This window comes from Canis aureus, chromosome X (assembly GCF_053574225.1).
Source record: "Canis aureus isolate CA01 chromosome X, VMU_Caureus_v.1.0, whole genome shotgun sequence".
Classification (NCBI taxonomy): Eukaryota; Metazoa; Chordata; class Mammalia; order Carnivora; family Canidae; genus Canis; species Canis aureus.
In genome coordinates, this window is record NC_135649.1 from 20,928,847 (window position 1) to 20,949,365 (window position 20,519).

The 20,519-nt window shown below is 38.2% G+C and overlaps 1 pseudogene across 3 annotated transcripts in view; it reads left to right on the forward strand.

Moving 5' to 3' along the window:
- The window catches only part of LOC144308792 (elongation factor 1-alpha 1 pseudogene), a 279,120-nt pseudogene that overhangs the window by 51,627 nt on the left and 206,974 nt on the right, over positions 1 to 20,519 (forward strand). For all 3 annotated transcript variants that reach the window (XR_013375112.1, XR_013375110.1, XR_013375113.1), the window contains exon 2: positions 5,947 to 6,022. The product of XR_013375112.1 is annotated as an elongation factor 1-alpha 1 pseudogene, transcript variant X3 (transcript). The remainder of the gene's footprint in view (positions 1 to 5,946; positions 6,023 to 20,519) is intronic.

Consider the following 20,519-nt stretch of genomic DNA (forward strand, 5'->3'; position numbering starts at 1 on the left):
TTCAGAAAACCATGGATAGTCTCCTCAGATACTACACCAAAATTCAACAAATGGTATTTTTAAAGTTTAGTGACAATGTGGAATCTGAAACCATATCATTGAGCATTGCATATTCTGTCGCATTGACATCTCTTGGTTTATCTTGCACTTAAAAAAGATTTTATTTATTTATTTGACAGAGAGAGAGAGAGCAAGAGAATGAAAGCAGAGGAGTGATGGAGGGAGAGGGAGAAGCAGGCTCCCCACTGAGCAGGAAGCCTGATGTGGGGCTCAATCCCAGGACCCTGGGGTCATGACCTGAATGGAAGGCTGACACTTAACTGAGTCACCCAGTGCCCTATCTTGACATTTTAATGAATTTTTTTTTACCCATGCATGATTTCATAAACATCCTGCATTAGTTTGATCACTTGAAAAAATATTGGTTCCTGGGGCTATACAGATCTTCCAGATGACACATTTTAGTATACAATATCAAAGAATCTAGATTAGTTTATAGCACCACCAATTTCATTACAAGCCTTTAAGTATTGGGCAGCTCTCATGCTCACTGTGGTGGATATCTAGTTTTACAAATTCCAATTTTTGCTTGAAACCTTGAATTTGATTAATGACAATAAATGCTGTCAAATGTTTCCTTTGAAAGGATAAGCTCTATTTGTTAATTTCTGAAGAAGTATCTGCAAAATACTCAAGTCTGAATAAATCATAGTTTTTCTCTCATTCTTTCTTTCTTTCTTTTTAAGATTTTATTTATTTATTCATGAGAGACAGAGAGTGACAGAGAGAGAGAGAGGCAGAGACACAGGCAGAGGGAGAGAGGGAGAAGCAGGCTCTCCAGGATCACACCCTGGGGCTGAAGGCGGCGCCACCTGGGCTGCCCCCTTTCTTTTTTTTTTTTATGTGGGCTCCACGCCCAGCATGGGGTTCCAATTCACGACCCCTAGATCAAGAGTCACATGCTTTACTGACTGAGCCAGCCAGGCACCCTTCTCTTGTTATTTCTATTGAAAAATACATTTTATGAAAAACAAGGCTAGTTTGACTTGCAATGTAAACAAATGCACAATGCCTTTCTTTCATTCCACCATCATACCTTAATATGCATCAGAAGTACTTTATGTGTGTTTCCCATTTTGTCACAGAATATTAAGATGTGCATTCAAGAGTAGATACTTAATGAAATTAGCTGCTTCAAAGGACATTCTTAAGTGAAACTGACTTTTCCCCCCTTCTAGTACATGGCGGTAAAGAATACAATTAACTAGCTGGTACAGTTTGGTGCTACTGCTTTGATGTGTGCCTAGGCCGCAGCAGTTTTACCCACCATTGCTTCTGCACCATCAGTGTTAATGTCAACACAGTGAAAAAGAAAACTGACTTTTTACTATTATTATAAAAAGAGTCTTGACCTTGTGGACCCCTGAAAGAGTCGAGAACTGTCAGTGATCCCTAGACCACACTTTGAGTACCATTACTCTAGCATTACTATTAAAAGAAAAATACAAGAATTTGTAACAAACAAACCAGTTACAGAGTAAATAGAAATAATTTTTAAAATGCTTAAGGCAAGAAAAGAGAGAGAAATGGTAGGGATTTACCCCAAAGATGCAGATGCAATGAAACGCAGGGACACCTGCACCCCGATGTTTATAGCAGCAATGTCCACAATAGCCAAGCTGTGGAAGGAGCCTCGGTGTCCAACGAAAGATGAATGGATAAAGAAGATGTGGTTTATGTATACAATGGAATATTACTCAGCCATTAGAAATGACAAATACCCACCATTTGCTTCAACGTGGATGGAACTGGAGGGTATTATGATGAGTGAAGTAAGTCAATCGGAGAAGGACAAACATTATATGTTCTCATTCATTTGGGGAATATAAATAATAGTGAAAGGGAATATATAAGGGAAGGGAGAAGAAATGTGTGGGAAATATCAGAAAGGGAGACAGAACGCAAAGACTGCTAACTCTGGGAAACGAACTAGGGGTGGTAGAAGGGGAGGAGGGCGGGGGGGTGGGAGTGAATGGGTGACGGGCACTGGGGGTTATTCTGTATGTTAGTAAATTGAACACCAATAAAAAATAAATTAAAAAAAAGAGAGAGAAATGGATGTGCATAGGTAGAACACATAGTATAATGATAGATTTAAAGCCTTAAGATTAGTTTTTTCTTTGGTCTTCTATACAAGTAGAACCCTACAGGTACTCCAAATCATTCTGCCGATGTTTCCAGACCAAATTTCATCTCAGGGTGAGTGCAGTTTAGCTTTAATCTGAGACTTGTGTTTCAAATGAGCAGAATGGTAAGACCTAAGGTCACTATTTAAAGTCATATGTGCAACAGGATTAGAGAGAAATATGATAGAAAATAAACCACCTCTACTTTAGTAATGAAGACACCAACTCAAACCAATTTACTTTTTTAAAATTTTAATTATTTTATGATAGTCACACACACACAGAGAGAGAGAGGCAGAGACACAGGCAGAGGGAGAAGCAGGCCCCATGCACCGGGAGCCCGACGTGGGATTCGATCCCGGGTCTCCAAGATCGCGCCCTGGGCCAAAGACAGGCGCTAAACCACTGCGCCACCCAGGGATCCCTCAAACCAATTTACTTAAGAATCTAAGTTCAACCCTATAGATTAATTACTAAGATATACACGGAGTGTGTCTAAGAAAGGAAAATCGTAGTACATAGTGCCTCAAGCTTCAGGAGAGTTTTGTGATTGGCATATTCATTTGTCTTCTATTTAAAAGCAAATCCCAGGACAGACAGGAAGAGGTAAGGAAGCATCCTCTAAATTCCCCTTCCCTGGGCAGCCCCGGTGGCCGAGAGGTTTAGTGCCGCCTTTGGCCCTGGGTGTGATCCTGGAGACCCGGGATCAAGTCCCATGTCGGGCTCCCTGCATGGAGTCTGCTTCTCCCTCTGCCTGTGTCTCTGCCTCTCTCTCTCTCTCTCTGTGTGTGTGTGTGTGTCTGTCATGAATAAATAAATAAAATCTTAAAAAAAATAAACTCCCCTTCCCAAAAGATAAACTGTCAAGTTCATTAGACTGGACATTGCTATTCATCAATAGTATCTTCACTGGCTTTCTCCATTGCACAGGTGTGTCTATCTCATTGATTGGTTGTCCATCAAATTTGAATCTAATCTGTCTCATTGACAGGTTTTGTCTCTCACGATATGCCTTCATCAGTTTGTTGAGAGGTGTTTGTCATTTATTTTGAGCTGAATCACAGTTCTATTATATTATAGAATTATAACACAAAAATGTTAATTGGAAGTGACCTTTTAGTCATTTTTTCTAACCTCCTACCTGGTAGAGAATTCTCCTCTACAGTATCCACATCTAGAGGTAGTAGATCCTTAGATACTTCTGATAACAGAGAGCTCACTAACTTGTGAAACAGGCTATTTCAATTATATTCAGCTCTATTTCTTAGTAAATTCTTCTTTATATTGAACCAGGACTCCTTGAAATTTTCATTTCAGCCTAGGTGCCTATTCTGATGTTCCCAGAATAAGAATAGGCTTACTGTTTTTTCCAGATGGCCTGCTGCTTTGAAATTAATATAGCAATTCTTTGTCTTCTGATCCTATATCCAGATTTCCCTTGGAAAAGTAAGTACTGATGCTTCTGGCAGGTGCCTTTGAAGAGTCCATACTGAGCAAGAGAGAAATACCTAAATCTATTAAACATCAATATAGTGGACATAGTTGGATGGCTACATAGTACACATTCTTCCTTTTCCTGTTTTATAACAGACCCTGGATTCTATTCAGATGTCCATGATCCACCCCCCAATCACTAACCCAAGCAACTCAGCTTGGTGATCTTGTCCCCAGCTTTAGGAATAGGCCATGTCTGTTTTAATCAATCAATGTAATCCAAACCTCCTTGCAGGTGATTGGTTTAGAAATAAAAATTAAGCAATAGAAATTAAGTTGAAGGTAAAAGAAATGGGGCCTTTGTTTACAGAGCAGGACCAATTATAAATTTCCACTTTGGCTATAACCCTAGATAGTTTTCTTTGGCCGAAAGTTAAGGAAGGAAACTAGCATTTGTTGAATGGCTGTTATGTACCAGGCACTTTCCTATATGCCAAGTAATTTAATCCTCACTGTGAAGCAGGTACAAGTTTCCAGTTTGGAAAGTGAGGCTCACTGAGGTTATATAAATTGCCCAGGATCACACAGAGATCCAATCTTGATCTGGTTGTCTCCAAGTCCATTGCTCTTTCCATTACATTCTTGGCAGATAATTCTTTCCAGACAATTCTAGTCCCTATGTCAGAGAAAGCTATTCAAAGTCTCAGTCAAAGACTCTTCTTCTACAGTGTTAGTAATTTGTAGTAGTTAAAAGTATGGACTATGGACTTACATAAACATTTCCTCAAATTCTGGTGTCAATTATTCAACTTTTTTAAAATATAAGATTCTTACTCACAGTGAAGCAAGCCTCCACCATTCACTATCTTTCTGACCTTGCATGAATTACCCTCTCTGAGCTTCAGTGTTTCTCCTTTGTAAAACAAAGATAATTGCCTCCCAGTGTTGTTGTGAAGATTAATGAGGTAACACTTGTACAATTCCTGAAATATAGTAAGTGCAGCGGCGAATCAAGAGTGAGGTGGTAAAAGTGATCTGCCACAGAGCAGAGGAACATTTATCACTAATTTTGTTTAGGATTTTTAGGTCATGGTGATAATAAAAGGCATACCAAGTTTTAGTCATTATTATTTATTTAAATCCTCTACAGACAAGTCACTCCTTTTCTTCCTGCACTGGGAGCATACCACCCTCAAAGCCCTGCTCTAGGTAGCCTTTCAGTGAGTATGTGCCATTTATCATTTTTTAAAGGCCAAAATAGGAAGAATCTTACAATGAGAATAGGAACTTCAAACAAACTTGGTCTTTGGAGTTTAGATTAAAAGATACTCATTCCACTGGGTATATAGCCTTTGGCTTAGATTATTGGTGGGATTTCTAAGTTAAAAATAATTTAAGTAGCACACTAGAAAGAAAGTACTATGTATCAAATGAGTATTATCTTCCCTCCTAACCATGGGATTTTGGAGATGAGATTTGTTGAACATTCTTCAATGTTTAGGGAATGTCCTTTTACGCTGTTTACAATGACAGTCCCGTTGCATGGAGTACAAGAATAGTCAAGTGGCTTGATGCTGGGAAAGGTGGCAGGGAGGGCTTTACATAAATAATGTCATTGAATCTTCTTGACAACCCTGTGAAGTAATTGTTGAGGTAAAGCTATTCTCTCATTTTTGCTGAGGAACAAACTGAGATTTGTGGATCAAGTTTAGGAGAGAGGAATTCATTTCTCCTCTCACTTTCCAAAGTAGTTGAGAGCCAAAAGTTTGCTTGAAACTTAGAAATGGCTTTAAATTAGATACTGCTTAGAACCTGGATGTGATTTAGATTGGCTGGCCTAACAAAGCTTGCGAGTCAAGAGTAGACACTCATGGTTTGAATAATTTCCTTGTCCTAGTCCTTGGCTATATTATCAGTTGCCTCTACTATGCAGTAGTGAGGTCCTTCAAAGCCAGGGACTATACTGTTTATCCCTGTATTCAACTTTATTGATATGGTTTTATATGGTCTCCTTAGAAACATTAATCTTTAAGTAGAGGGGGTACTACACAGGAGAGCAGAAATCCTCAGGTCATACTTTTTGCCTGCACGCCTTTTGTCTCTTAAGTCCGAGAGCCTTTCTAGGCATCAGGGAGAGCACCATACAGCTTGAAATATATATATATATATATATTATATATATTTTAAAAATGATAAATGATAAATGGCACATGTTCACTATCTATATAGGGAAAAATGGATGGGGATATAAATAAATAAATAAATAAATAAATAAATAAATAAATAAATAAATAAATAAATAAATTTCCCTATCTACTTTTGTCAGGACGGGAGTTCATGAAGAATTAGATAAGAAGGAAGCAACTCTCCTAGACCCAGAGGAGACACTGGAAGAACATTGGGTAGGTACACTTTCATGAAAGGCTGGATCTACAGGTAGAAGGTCACATAGTCAAATGCTTAGGCTTTCAACTGTAAGTCATCTGGCCTTTCCCTATACCACACCATGGGCTTCATGTAAAGATAGACCTCTGATGATGACACTTTTTAGCTGTATTCTGAACTACATGCCCCATCCTGCCTGTCTCTGCTTGCCAACTAATTCCTGATTTGCCCAGTTTCTGACCTTGTATCCTATCTTCCCCAATAGAATTTAATCAACACCTAATTTCAGCACCACTTCCTCAACTCTGAACTTTATATTACAAGTTCGGCCATGATTTGAATTCTCCCTCTGGTTACTCCATCACTGCATTTTGATCACAAGAGAAGAAGCTACTAAGGCCATCTTAGAAATGTGAAGGTGAGACCTCATGGGATCATGAAATGAAGATTATTTGAGGTCTCTGGAAACCTAGAGATGTCTTGGGATATGTTTTTCTAAAGTTTGATTTAAAAATCACATATATAAGATTATATCATCTGCAAAAGATATAGTTTTACTTCTTCCTTTCCAATCTGTATGCCTTTTCTCCTCTTTTTCTTGCCTAGTTGAACTGACTAGAATCTCCAACATAATGCTGAACAGAAGTGGCAAGATCGGACATTGTTTTTGTCTTGTTCCTGATCCCCTAGGGAAAGCTTTTACTCTTTAAATCTTCAAGTATGATGATAGATATGCCTTTTTTGTGGATGCCCTTTTTAGGTTGAAAACTTCCCTAGTTTGTTGATTTTTTTTTAAATCATGAATATATGCTGAATTTTGACAGAGCATTTTCCTACATCCATTGATGTGATCATGGAGTTTTTATCCATTGTTCAGTTAATATGATCTAATAGATAGATTGGTTTCTGCATATTGAAATGACTTTGCTTTCCTGGGTTAAATCCCATATGGTCATAGTGCATAATCCATTTATATGTTGCTGTATTCTGTTTGCTAGTATTTCATTAAGGATTTTTGCATCTATATTCATAAAGGATATTGATCTATAATTTTCTTGTGATGTCTTTGGTTTGGGTATCAGATTAATACTGGCCTCATAGAATTCCTTAGGAAGTGCTCTTTGCTATTCTATAGGTTTGGAAGACTTTGTGAAGTATTGGTGTTAATTCTCTTTTAAATATTTGGTATAATTCACTAATTAAGCCATCTGGGCCTGGAGTTCTCTTTATGATAATTTTTGATTACCAATTCAATCTTCTTTACTTGTTATACGTCTATTCAGCTTTTCTATTTCATCTTGAGTCAGTTTCAGTAGTTTGTGTCTTTCTAGAAACTTATCTATTTCATCTAAATCATGTAATTGCCATGTAGTCGTTCATTATATTCCCTATAATCATTTGTATTTCTCTAGGTTGTTTAGTAATGTCCCTTCTTTTATTTCTGGTATTAGTAATCTGAGTCTTCTCTCTCTTTTTCTTGGTCAATTAAACTAAAGTTTTATTGATTTCATCAATATTTTCAAAAAAGCCAACTTTGGTTTTGTTGATTTTCTTTTTTTCTGTGCATTTATGTCTGTTCTAATGTTTATTATGTTATTCTTTTTTGAATTATTTGGATCTAGTTTGTTCTTTTTCTACTGTCTCAAGTTGGAAGTTTGGTTATTGATTTAAGACCTTTCTTCTTTTATAATGTAGGCAGTCAAAGTTATACATTTCCCTCTTACTACTGCATTAGCTTCATTCCATAGATTTTGGTATGTTGTGTCTTCATTTTCATTCATCTGAAAATATTTTTTCAAGTTCTCATGACTTCTTCTTTGACCCATTGATTATTTAGTAATGTGTTTTTTAACTTTTAACACACTTATGAACTTCCCAAAATTGATGTCTGATTTAATTCTATACTTTGGAATTAAAGTGGGTAAGAGAACATACTTTGTATGATTTCAAACCCAGAGTGACACTCCCCATCTGTAAGCTGTACAATGGAGGAAGGTCATAGCTCCTGGTCTTCTCAGCTTGCCCCTTCCTGCATGAAATCTCTGCGTTTTGAGCAAACTGAGGCATAGGTAATGAGGGCCAGTATTATTGGCTTCCTACACCTAGAATAGAGCTTACACTCTACTGGTGAAGGTGGGGTAGGTAGAGACCCAGTTCTCTCTGCTATGTCTGGATGAACTGCAACATGGTGTTGTGAGAAATGAGAAACAACATAAACCTGATGATTCTGGGTGTAACTGTATCTCCAAGACTAGAAACTGGGGGAGAAGGATCCCCTGTCTTTTAGGATGCACATAACCAGGGTAGACCTTACATAACTTGAACTGGTGGAAGAGAGTAATAGACTAAATTGTGGCTCAAATGCTACAGACTGTGACCGTTCCTCCTGAGATTTAGTAGATTTTCTTGATTAAATGTTTTCCCACTTTTTGTATGCCCTTAGGAAAATCTCCAGAAACTTTGAATGATTTTTTAAAAATAATTTCCCTTACTTAAACTGTTGTTTGACTGCGGAGAGGGTAAGCTGGAATCTTTATTGCATTATTCCAGAAGCCCTGCTTCTCAAATAGTATTTTTATACAGAGAAACTTCTCTAGAAAATCATCTTGCACCTGTCACCTTTCCTTATTTAGGCAAAATTGAATGTGTCTGAAGACTCAGCCTCCCTAGAAGTGGTCTAGAAGTTTAGAGATCTGATAACATGGATAACAACCTCAGAAAGTGGTTGTGTTGAGTAAGTGATAGTCCTGAAACATTCCATTGTATTTTTTTGTCTTGCCAAAGATCACCAATTCACTTCTTTTGTCAGGCTAGATAACTTCTAGTGTTAATTGCTATGTATACGATCATGAAAGACCTGGAGGGTGAGTGTATCTGTTTGGCAGGAAGGAACACCCTGCATACCTGGTCTACTTTTGAGTTATGTCTATCAAACACATTTTAGCAATCACTACAATTACTGCCAAGTTTTGCCTTTCATCACTCTGTATATAGGAGCCCAGAAAAATCTGTGTTGATTTCGAAATATTTTTAGACATGATGAAGAGAAAAAGTCTCCTGCATTATGAATCGGGCTGAGTTATTGATTTGGTGCCCAATGTCTGTTTTATTGAAAAATTTATATATATATATTTGCCTTCAGCGATCAAAGCATTCTGCTAGTTTATTGACCCTAGCTCATCAAGCACTTCTCTTCCTTTCTAAAGAAAATGAGGTGCTTTGCTTTTGATAAAGGACCACTTAACTGTGGTCTCTGCATGATATTTGAGAATTTTACTTGTTTCTATTAATCTATATGGATAAACTTCATGGAACAAGGATCTTTGAAATTTTAAGTGTTTAAGGCCTTTGTGATATTGCCTTTATGTTGTGATGATAAGCCCATGCTAACACAGATAAAGTAATGATTGAGTATGCTTCAGTGAAATTTCTTGGCTCTCTTATCCCCAGCCAAGATGTCTTATGATGACAAAGTGTTGCAGGGGATCTACAGTGAGAAACTCCCACGTACAATATAGTGATTCAATAATTCCATATATCACCCAGTGTTCATCACAAGTGCACTCCTTAATTCCTATCACCTATTTCACCGATTTCCCCACCCCCTCTATTGTACACCTGAAGCTGATATAACATTGTATGTTAACTATACTGGAATCAAAATTAAAAAAAGAAACTCCTATATAAGTCAGAAATGTCATCACTTCCTGGGATCCATTCAATAGGGAAAACACTTCCTCCCCATTCCCTAGGCCATAGAAGACAGAATTTATATCACTCTTCTATCTTTAAAAGATAGTTTAAGGAAGGAAATTCTGCCCCTCTGTCCATTCTTCTATTTGCTTCTATCTAATGAAGGAAGGATATACTAATATGATCGGTGATTGCCTGATATCCATTGAGCCACACTTAACAAATGGGTAAAGTGACAGTGATTCCAAAACAGGATTAGCATTACTGATTCTCTCTTTCTCCCTTTGACAGCTTACTCATGGCTTGGTATATAAGTGTGAGCAGTTACCTGCTCCCATATGTAAGCACTCATACATGTAAGCATACCTGGGACAAGGCCTACAATGTGTCCTCTGTATGGAAACTTGATCTTATCTCACTCTCACTCTTGCTCTCACTCACTCACGTTCCTTCTTTCTCTCTCTCTTTCTCTCTCTCTCTCTCTCTCTCTCTCACACACACACACACACACACACACACTTGTTTGCACTCTTGCTGGTAACTATACAGGTAAGGCAGACCTGGGGTCCTTAGAAATGGCTTTATAAGCCAGGATCTACACTATAGAGACAACTTTCTGCATAGACAAGTCCCAAAGTCTACTTTCAGCAATGTAATAGGAAGATGCTCTTTTGATCTCAAGATTCAGCTACATTCTCTAACCTAGCTTTAGCAAAAAAGCTATATGTCTTAGGGGTTATTGAGCACTTGCCTTGATTGCTAATAAAGCTGACACTTGGATCCCCATTTAACTAGCAGTCATCAGAAGAATTTTTTTTTTGCATTAGGCAGAACCCAAAATGGAGAGGTGGTGAGACTTAGTTTTTTCCTCCAATTTATAATGGTTAGTAACAATCTATTCCATAATTCTCTGTTTTGATAGCCCTAGTAAACAACTTACTAAAAAGAGGGAAAAACTCTATGGGTCTTTGAAATGACAAGTCTTCAAGTTCCTTGACATCTTTACCTCTGCCCAGATCACCCACAATCTATTGTGGCTTTGTACCCACAAAATAAATTGAATCTAACACATGTTGGGGGCTGTTTTTATCCCACCAAGACTCCGACTCCAGCAACCTCCATCCTAGAGCTGGATTCAACCAAACCTTATATATCTGGTAAACAAACCTGGCATAAGATATGATCTCATCTGGAAAATGATGAATAATGATAAGGATTATTGTACACAGCTGTACTCCTGGCAGAGAAGACCTATACCCATGAGCCTATGGCACAATATAATCACTATGGTCCTTTCAAAATAGTGACTAAGGTCACCAAGATTTTTAACAACTTTATGTTTTAAATGATCCCTTCAAGTGACATCTTCACCAGGATTAGGAAAGGATGGGATGGCCGAAGGGATCCTTGTACCCCTTTCCTACCATTCCTAGAGGTCATTCTTGTTTTTATCTCCAACATTGCCTTATTCACACAGTCTTGGCATTTTTCCAGCAGTGATGGATATTCTTCTCCTAACACATTTAATATCTTGCATCTGTCTTCCATAGCATCTGCATTACGAGATGCTGTAACAAATTACCACAAAATTGGAGGCTTAGCAAAACAGAAATTTACTCTGTCATAGTTCTGGTTTAGCTAGAAGTCTGAAATCAAAGTGTCAGCAAAGCCACATTCCCTCCCAAGACTCTAGGGGAGAATCCTTCCTTGTCTCTTCCAACTTCTGGTGGCTATAGGAATTCCTTAGCTTATCACAGCATAGCTCCAGTTTCTGCCTCCCTCTTCACATGGGCTTCTTCCCTGTGTCTCCTTCTGTCTTCTTTTCTATCATAAGGACATTTATTAGATTTAGGACTCACCCTAATTCAGGATGATCTCATCTCAAAATTCTTACTTTAATTACATCTACAAAGACCCTTATTTCAAGTAAGGTCACATTCTGAGGTTCCAGGTGGACATATCTCTTTTTTTGGGGGGGAGGAACTTCATTAAACCCCCCACAGCAACCAAGCATCATTTTGTATTTCCAGAAATATGCTTTATGCATGGAGCCCCTGGATTATACTCTTGAGATTTGAGGGTATTCTTTCCCATTTGTAGCTACACTCAACCCTGAGATCTGCCACTTCATACTATTTTTCTAGCTTTGATCTTTGGCTTCTATATCAAGATTCTTTTGGCTATAAACATAGGTGGCTTAAAGAAGAAAGGGGGTACTTACTAGTTCATGTTAATGAAAGTCAAAGGATAATAATAGCTTCAGTTGTAGCTTGATACAGAGGCTTAAGTGATAATGTTAGGGCCACTTCCTGTGAATATCTTGGCACTGTTTTTGTCTCTGCTAGCTTTTCCAGATTGGCTCCTTTTTTGGTAACAAGATGGCTGAAGCAGCCCCAAGTTTCATATTCTCATACTACCAAAGTCACTGGAAAAGAAAAGTAGCTCTACTCTCAGAAGTCTCAGTAAAGAACTCATGGCTTCTTATTGTTTTGGATTAGGTCACATGCCAATCCATGAGATAATCACTATGGCCAGATATGCTGATTTGCTTGGGCCAAACAAGTTCTACTCCTTGAACTGAGAGTGGAGGTCAATTCCAACCAAACAATATAGACTGCGAGTTGGGCAAAGAGGATCATCAAGCAAAAGATGAAATTATATTCCTGTAAGACGGGAATGAATGTTGTGGGGATATCCATGTCTACTACAGCTTCCCTCTTAATAGTGACTTGGGTTCTGTCTTTGGCTAAGCTATCATTTGCAGCCCTGGATAAATATATCATTTCAATCCATGACTTCATGGTATCTTAAAGAAGCTGAGTCCTGAGATTTACCTAGGCTTTCTGCCAGAAGCACTGCCAATGGGCTACATAGTCAGTATATCCTGCTCAGTGCCCTAAATGTCAGACAAGTATGAGGAGGATATCTGGTAGAACTTTCCTGTTTTCCTACATTCAATAGATACCCAAAACACGGTCTGGCTTTCCTAAAAGTGAGAATTGAATAGATTTTCAGAGCTAGCGCGCTCTCTCTCTAGCAGTATGTCATTTGGTTTTCTTTGTGGATGTGATTCTGAGATGAGTGTTAAAGAACTTTCTATGTGGGCTAGCATGGAACCATAAAAAACCCAAAAGATGAACCAAGTTGAAATTTTATGACAGAGCTAATACTCAAAAATCAAGTACCAGAATCATTCATTAGACAAGCTGGTTCCTCCAGGCTTTTAATATTGCCTTATATTATTTGAGCAATTCCTGCCTGCATCTGTTTTAGCCACAAACAGCTTCTATAATAAACATTCATCCAGGCCCAGGAACTCTTTTGCACAAAAGGATAGCTCATTGTGTTGGAAGTATGTGTCTGTATTAAGTAAGGACAAATCCAATTAGAGTAAGCTAAGAGGGGGAAGATTTGAAGAGCATCTAAAGATACTAAAATGTGTCAATTGCTGCTGGTGTCCAAAAGAGCAACATCTTCTTACTTATTTGGTTAAGTGGGTGAGGGGTGACATAAATTAGTACGATTAAATAATTACTATTTATTAGTTAATGACTATATGATAGGCATTATACTAAATACTTTATGTACAATGCCCCCATCTACTTATTTAGCAATCCTAAGAGGTGGTTATGATTACTCTTTATTAGCCTGGACTGAAAGAGACAAAGATGGGACAAAATAAGGAAGAATGACTTGAAGCAGAGCATGTATGCCAAGACCAGAAAGGATAAGCCCACCCCCACCCCCAAAGGGCTCAGTGGCCAGAGCATTGACCACAGAGGATTACTCTCAGGCCTTGACACCTAACGGAATTTGCCCTACTCTGTTGTGTACTTGCTTTAGATTAGTAATCCCTTTGTTCCTTTTTACTTTCTCCCTTTCAGAATGAGGATATTTATCCTATGCCTGTCCCACCATTGTATTTTAAGGGCAAGAGGATTCCCCTTTCTCCAATCCTCTCCAACATTTGTTGTTTCCTGTCTTGTTAATTTTCCCCATTCTCACTGGTGTGAGGGGGTATCTCATTGTGGTTTTGATTTGTATTTCCCTGATGGCAAGTGATGCAGAGCATTTTCTCATGTGCTTGTTGGCCATGTGTATGTCTTTTTTGAAGAAATTTCTGTTCATGTCTTTTGCCCATTTCATGGTTGGATTGTTTGTTTCTTTACTGTTGAGTTTAATAAGTTCTTTATAGATCTTGGATACTAGCCCTTTATTTGATGTGTCATTTGCAAATATCTTCTCCCATTCTGTAGGTTGTCTTTTATTTTTGTAGACTGTTTCTTTGGCTGTGCAGAGCTTTTTATCTTGGTTAAGTCCTACTGGTTCAATTTTGCTTTTGTTTTCCTTGCCTTCATAGATGTATCTTGCAAAAAGTTGCTGTGGCCAAGTTCAAAAAGGGTGATGCCTGTGTTCTCCTCTAGGATTTTGATGGATTCTTGTCTCACATTTAGACCTTTCATCTATTTTGAGATTATCTTTGTGTATGGTGTCAGAGAATGGTCTAGTTTCATTCATGCATGTGGCTGTCCACTTTTCTCAGCACCATTTATTGAAGAGACTGTCCTTTTTCCAGGGATAGTCTTTCCTGCTTTGTTGAATATTAGTTACCATAGAGTTGAGGGCCCATGTCTGGGTTCTCTATTCTGTTCCATGGATCTGTGTGTCTGTTTTTCTGCCAGTACCACACTGTCTTGATGACCACAGCTTTGTAATACAACTTGAAATCCGCATTGTGATTCCCCCGGCTCTGGTTCTCTTTTTCAATATTCCCCTGGCTAATCGGGGTCCTTTCTGATTCCACACAAATCTTAAGATGATTCGTTCCAACTCTCTGAAGTATTTTCATAGGGATTGCATTAAATGTGTAAATTGCCCTGGGTAGCACTGACATTTTCAGAATATTAATTCTGCCAATCCATGAGCATGGAATATTTTTCCATCTCTTTGTGTCTTCCTCAATTTCTTTCAGAAATGTTGTGTAGTATTTAGGGTATAGATCCTTTACCTCTTTGGTTAGGGCTATACCTAGGTATCTTATGCTTTTGGGTACAATTGGAAATGGGATTGATTCCTTAATTTCTCTTTCTTCAGTCTCATTGTTAGTGTATAGAAATTTCACTGATTTCTGAGCATTGATTTTGTATCCTGCCACACAGCAGAATTCCTGTATGAGTTCTTGGGGTAGAGTCTTTTGGGTTTTCTATGTACAGTATCATGTCACCTACAAAGATGGAGAGTTTGACTTCTTTGCCAATTTGAATGCCTTTTATTTATCTTTGTTGCCTGATTGCTGAAGGTAGGACTTCTAGTACTATGTTGAATAGTAGTGGTGAGAGTCGACATCCCTGTCGTGCTCCTGATCTTAGGGGAAAGGCTCCCAGTGTTTCCCCATTGAGAATGATATTTACTGTGGGCTTTTCATAGATGGCTATTAAGATGCTGAAGAATGTTCCCTCTATCCCTGCTCTCTGAAGAGTTTTGATCAGGAATGGATGCTGTATTTTGTCCAATGCTTTCTCTGCATCTATGGAGAGGATCCTATGGTTCTTGGTTTTTCTCTTGTTGTTATGATCTATCACATTGATTGCTTTACGAGTGTTGAACCAACCTTGCATCCTGGGGATAAATCCCACTTGGTCATGGTGTATAATCTTTTTTCTTTTCTTTTTTTCTTTTTTTTTTTTTTGTATAATCTTAATGTACTATTGGATCCTATTGGCTAGTATCTTGTTGAGAATTTTTTGCATCTGTGTTCCTCAGGGATATTGGTCTATAATTCTCCTTTTTGGTGGGGTCTTTGTCTGGTTTTGGAATTAAGGTGATGCTGGCCTCATAGAACGAGTTTGGAAGTATTTCATCCATTTCTATCTTTCGGAACAGCTTTAGTAGAATAGGTATTGTCTCTTCTTTAAACTTCTGATAGAATTCCCCTGGGAATTCCCCTGAGAAGCCATCTGGCCCTGGACTTTTGTGTTTTTGGAGGTTTTTGATGACTGCTTCAATGTCTTCCCTGGTTATTGGCCTGTTCAGGTTTTCTATTTCTTCCAGTTCCAGTTTTGGTAGTTTGTGGTTTTCCAGAAATGCGTCTATTTCTTCTAGATTGCCTAATTTATTGGCGTATAGCTACTCATAATATGTTTTTAAAATTGTTTGTGTTTCCATGGTATTGGTGGTGATCTCTCCTTTTTCATTTATGATTTTATTAATTAGAGTCTTTTCTCTTTTGTTTTTAATGAGGCTGGCTAATGTTTATTAATATTATTAATTCTTTCAACGAACCAACTCCTGTTGGTTGATCTGTTCTACAGTTCTTCTGGTCTCTATTTCATTGAGTTCTGCTCGAATTTTTATGAGCTCTCTTCTTCTGCTGGGTGTAGGAATTATTTTCTGTTCTTTCTCCAGTTCCTTTAGGTGGAAGGTTTGCTTGTGTATTTGAGGTTTTTTCAATTTTTTGAGGGATGCTTGTATTGCCATGTATTTCCTTCTTAGGACTGCTTTTGCTGTATCCCAAAGATTTTGAACGACGTATCTTCATTTTCATTAGTTTCCATGAATCTTTTTAATTCTTCTCTAATTTCCTGGTTGACCCTTTCATCTTTTAGCAGGATGCTCTTTAACCTCCACGTGTTTGAATTTCTTCCGTATTTCTTCTTGTGATTGAGTTCAAGTTTCAAAGCATTATGGTCTGTAAATATGCAGGGGACAACCCCAGTCTTTTGGTATGAGTTGAGACCTGATTTGTGACCCAGTATGTGGTCTATTCTGGAGAAGGTTCCATGTGCACTTGAGAAGAATGTGTATTCAGTTGTGTTCAGATGTAAAGTTCTGTAAATATCTGTGTAATCCATCTGGTCCAGTGTATCATTTAAAGCTCTTGTTTCTTTGGAGATGTTGTGCTTAGTAATCTGTCATTTGCAGAATGTGCTGTGTTGAAGTCTCCCAGTATTAGTGTATTATTATCTAAGTATGTCTTTACTTTGGTTATTAATTGGTTGATATACTTGGCAGCTCCCACATTAGGGACATAAATATTCATGATTGTTAGGTCCTCTTGTTGGATAGATCCTTTTAGTATGATATAGTGTCCCTCTTCATCTCTTACTACATTCTTTGGGATAAAGTTTAATTTATCTGATATAAGGATTGCTACCCCTGCTTTCTTTTGAGGACCATTTGAATGGTAAATTGTTCTCCAACCTTTCATTTTCAGGCTGTAGGTGTCCTTATGTTTAAAATGAGTCTCTTGTAGACAGCAAATAGATGGGTCTTGCTTTTTTATCCAGTCTGAAACCCTGCAACTTTTGATGGGATTATTAACCCATTCACATTCAGAGTTACTATTGAAAGATAGGAATTTAGTGTCATTATAGTACCTATTCAGTCCCTGTTTTTGTGGATTATTTTTTTGAGCGTCCTCTTCTTTTACAGAGTCCCCCTTAAAATTTTTGCATAGCTTGTTTGGTGGTCACATATTCTTTCAGTTTCTGCCTGTATTGGAAGCTCTTTATCTCTCCTTCTGAATGACAGCCTTGCTGGATAAAGTTTTTTGGCTGCATGTTCTTCTTATTTAGGACCCTGAATATATCCTGCCAGCCCTTTCTGGCCTGCCAGGTCTCTGTGGAGAGGTCTGCTGTTAATCTAATAGTTCTCCCCATACAAGTTAGGGATCTCTTGTCTCTTGCTGCTTTAAGGATTTTCTCTTTATCTTTGGAATTTGCAAGTTTCACTATTAAATGTCGAGGTGTTGAACAGTTTTTATTGATTTTAGGAGGGGACCTCTCTATCTCCTGGGTTGAATGCCTGTTTCCCTTCCCATGTTAGGGAAGTTCTCAGGTATGATTTGTTGAAACATACTTTCTGGTCCTCTGTCCCTCTCAGCACCCTCTGGAACCCCAATTAAACGTAGATTTTTTTCTGAGGCTGTCATTTATTTCCCCTAACCTTTCTTCATGGTCTTTTAATTGTTTTTTTCCCTTTTTCCTCAGCTTCCTTCCTTGCCATCAACTTGTATTTTATGTCACTCACTCTTTCTTTTACCTCATTAACCCTCATCGTTAGGACCTCCAGTTTGGATTGCATCTCATTTAATGGATTTTTAATTTTGGCCTGATTAGATCTAAATCCTGCATTGATGAAGTCTCTTGATTCCCCTATGTTTTTTTCCAGAGCCACCAGTAGCTTTATAATTGTGCTTCTGAATTGGCTTTCTGACATCGAACTGTAATCCTAATTCTGTAACTCTGTGGCAGAGAGTACTGTTTCTGATCTTTCTTTTGTGGTGAGTTCTTCTTTCTAGTCATTTTGCTCAGCGCAGAGTGGCTAAAAACGAGTTGTACTTGTTAGAAGTGCAAACTCTTGTCTCTGTAGTGTTCCAGCTGTTCTCTCTTTAAATCTCAGGTCGAATTTGTAGGTTTTCAGGATGATTTGAAAGGTATCTAGGTAAGTTGATGGGGACAGGTGACTTGGGGACACTACTCCTCCGCCATCTTGCCCCGCCCCCCCAACCAATGCATATTGTAAGCAATGTGATATTGCTTGAAAATCATTGTGTAAGGGGATCCCTGGGTGGCGCAGCGGTTTGGCGCCTGCCTTTGGCCCCGGGCGCAATCCTGGAGACCCGGGATTGAATCCCACATCGGGCTCCCAGTGCATGGAGCCTGCTTCTCCCTCTGCCTGTGTCTCTGCCTCTCTCTCTCTCTCTCTCTCTCTCTGTGACTATCATAAATAAATTTTAAAAAAATTAAAAAAAATAAAATCATTGTGTAAGAAACGAACTCTCATATATTGTATTCTAATATCTAGTATGATTGACTTATACATTTTCAAATATTTTTGTGGCTCTCTGGATGTATATAAGTTATTCAATATTGGTTATCAATGAATAATATAACACCTCAAAATTAACATTTATTAAAAATACTTAAGGCTCAGAGGCACCTGAGGATGCTTCAGTCAGTTAAGTATCTGCCTTCAGCTCAGGTCATGATCCCATGGTTCTGGAATCGAGCCCTGCATCAGGCTCCCTGCTCAGTTGGGAGTCTGTTTCTCCTTCTGCCCTTCTCCCTATTTATACTTGTGTTCTCTCTCTGAAATAAATAAATAAAATATTTTTAAAAAATTAATTAAGGCTGTCAGAACATGTGACTCTTGATCTCAGGGTAATGAGTTCAAACCCCATGCTGTGCATAAAGATTACCAAAAAACTTATTTAAGAAATACAATATTAGGGGATCCCTGGGTGGCGCAGCGGTTTAGCGCCTGCCTTTGGCCCAGGGCGTGATCCTGGAGACCCGGGATCGAATCCCACGTCGGGCTCCCGGTGCATGGAGCCTGCTTCTCCCTCTGCCTGTGTCTCTGCCTCTCTCTCTCTCTCTGTGTGACTATCATAAATAAATAAAAAAAAAATTAAAAAAAAAGAAATACAATATTATATGAAAGAATATAAAATCTATTGACCTCTATTGAAAACAAGATGTTGGAAGCACACTTGAGTGTGCAGTTGACTGTCTGACTCTTGAATTTGGCTCAGGTTGTGATCTCATGGTGGTGAGATGAGCACCGAGTCAGGCTCCACATTAAGCGCAGAATTTGCATGAGACTCTCCCTCTCCCTCTGCCCCTTTCCCCTGCTCTCTCTCTCTCTCTCTCTAAAATAAATAAATAAATCTTAAAAAAGCAAATAAGATATTGGAACAAATAAGCTTTCAAATTCTCAGATGCTATTTAATTTCATGAAAGCATAAAGAATTTGCTTTTCTAATAGCTATAATTAAAACTTCAAAAACTTCAGTGACACCTGGGTGGCCCAGCGGTTGAGCATCTGCCTTTGGCTCAGGGCATGATCCTGCAGTCCTGGGATCAAGTCCCACATCAGGTTCCCTGCATGGAGCCTGCTTCTGTCTCTGCCTCTCTCTGTCTCTCATGAATAAATAAATAAAATCTTAAAAAAACTTTCAAAAATTTAGGATTTTCTAATTTTTATTTAGTATTTGATATAATCTTATTTATATAACTTGTAGTGAACACAGTCATGATTTTATTTTTGTAAGTAAATAATACGCTAACTCAAAAATATACCTAGCGAATGAGGATCTTTTTTTCTAATTCACATAAAGGTTCTAGTGCTTGGGTTAGCAGTGGCCCTGAGTGGGTTTGGCGATACAGATAAGAAGATTGGCTAAGGGGAAAAAACACAGATAAATATAAATTACGGTTAATATTCCAGTTCTCATTTGGGGTGGTAGGTTTGCTGGTATTCAATTATAAGTAGATAGATAGATAGATAGATAGATAGATAGATAGATGATAGATAGATAGATGAAAATACATGGGTGAACTAGTGATGATAAATTATCATGAAGAGAAAATCATCATGAATTCAGTTTTATGCACTAGAGGTCTATCAGAAATGTGTTTGTGGAGTAAGATTAAAAGAAAATGTATTCCATGCACAGCAAGAGAAATGATATGGTGCACGGGGACTTGTATCAATCCTAAAAGTTTAGACTTTACCTTTCCCCTCCCTTTGACCCAATAAAGAAAGATCTAAGCCCATCAAGCAGCCTGGGTGTGATATTTATGGGATGTGGATAGCTAATGTGCCTGTTTCTGGCAGGCTGGAGAAGTGTGTCAAAGGAGCATCACACTGGAGAGATTAACCATGAAAGGAGCCAAAGAGAGTAAGAAGGTTTGGTGGATTGGTACCAGGACAACTAACCAAGGAACTAATTAATTTCTTTCAGTGATGGCAATCTATGGCAAATATTTCTAATTTCCATTGCACATATCATTAACCAATCACTGCATTTTATCCCACTGC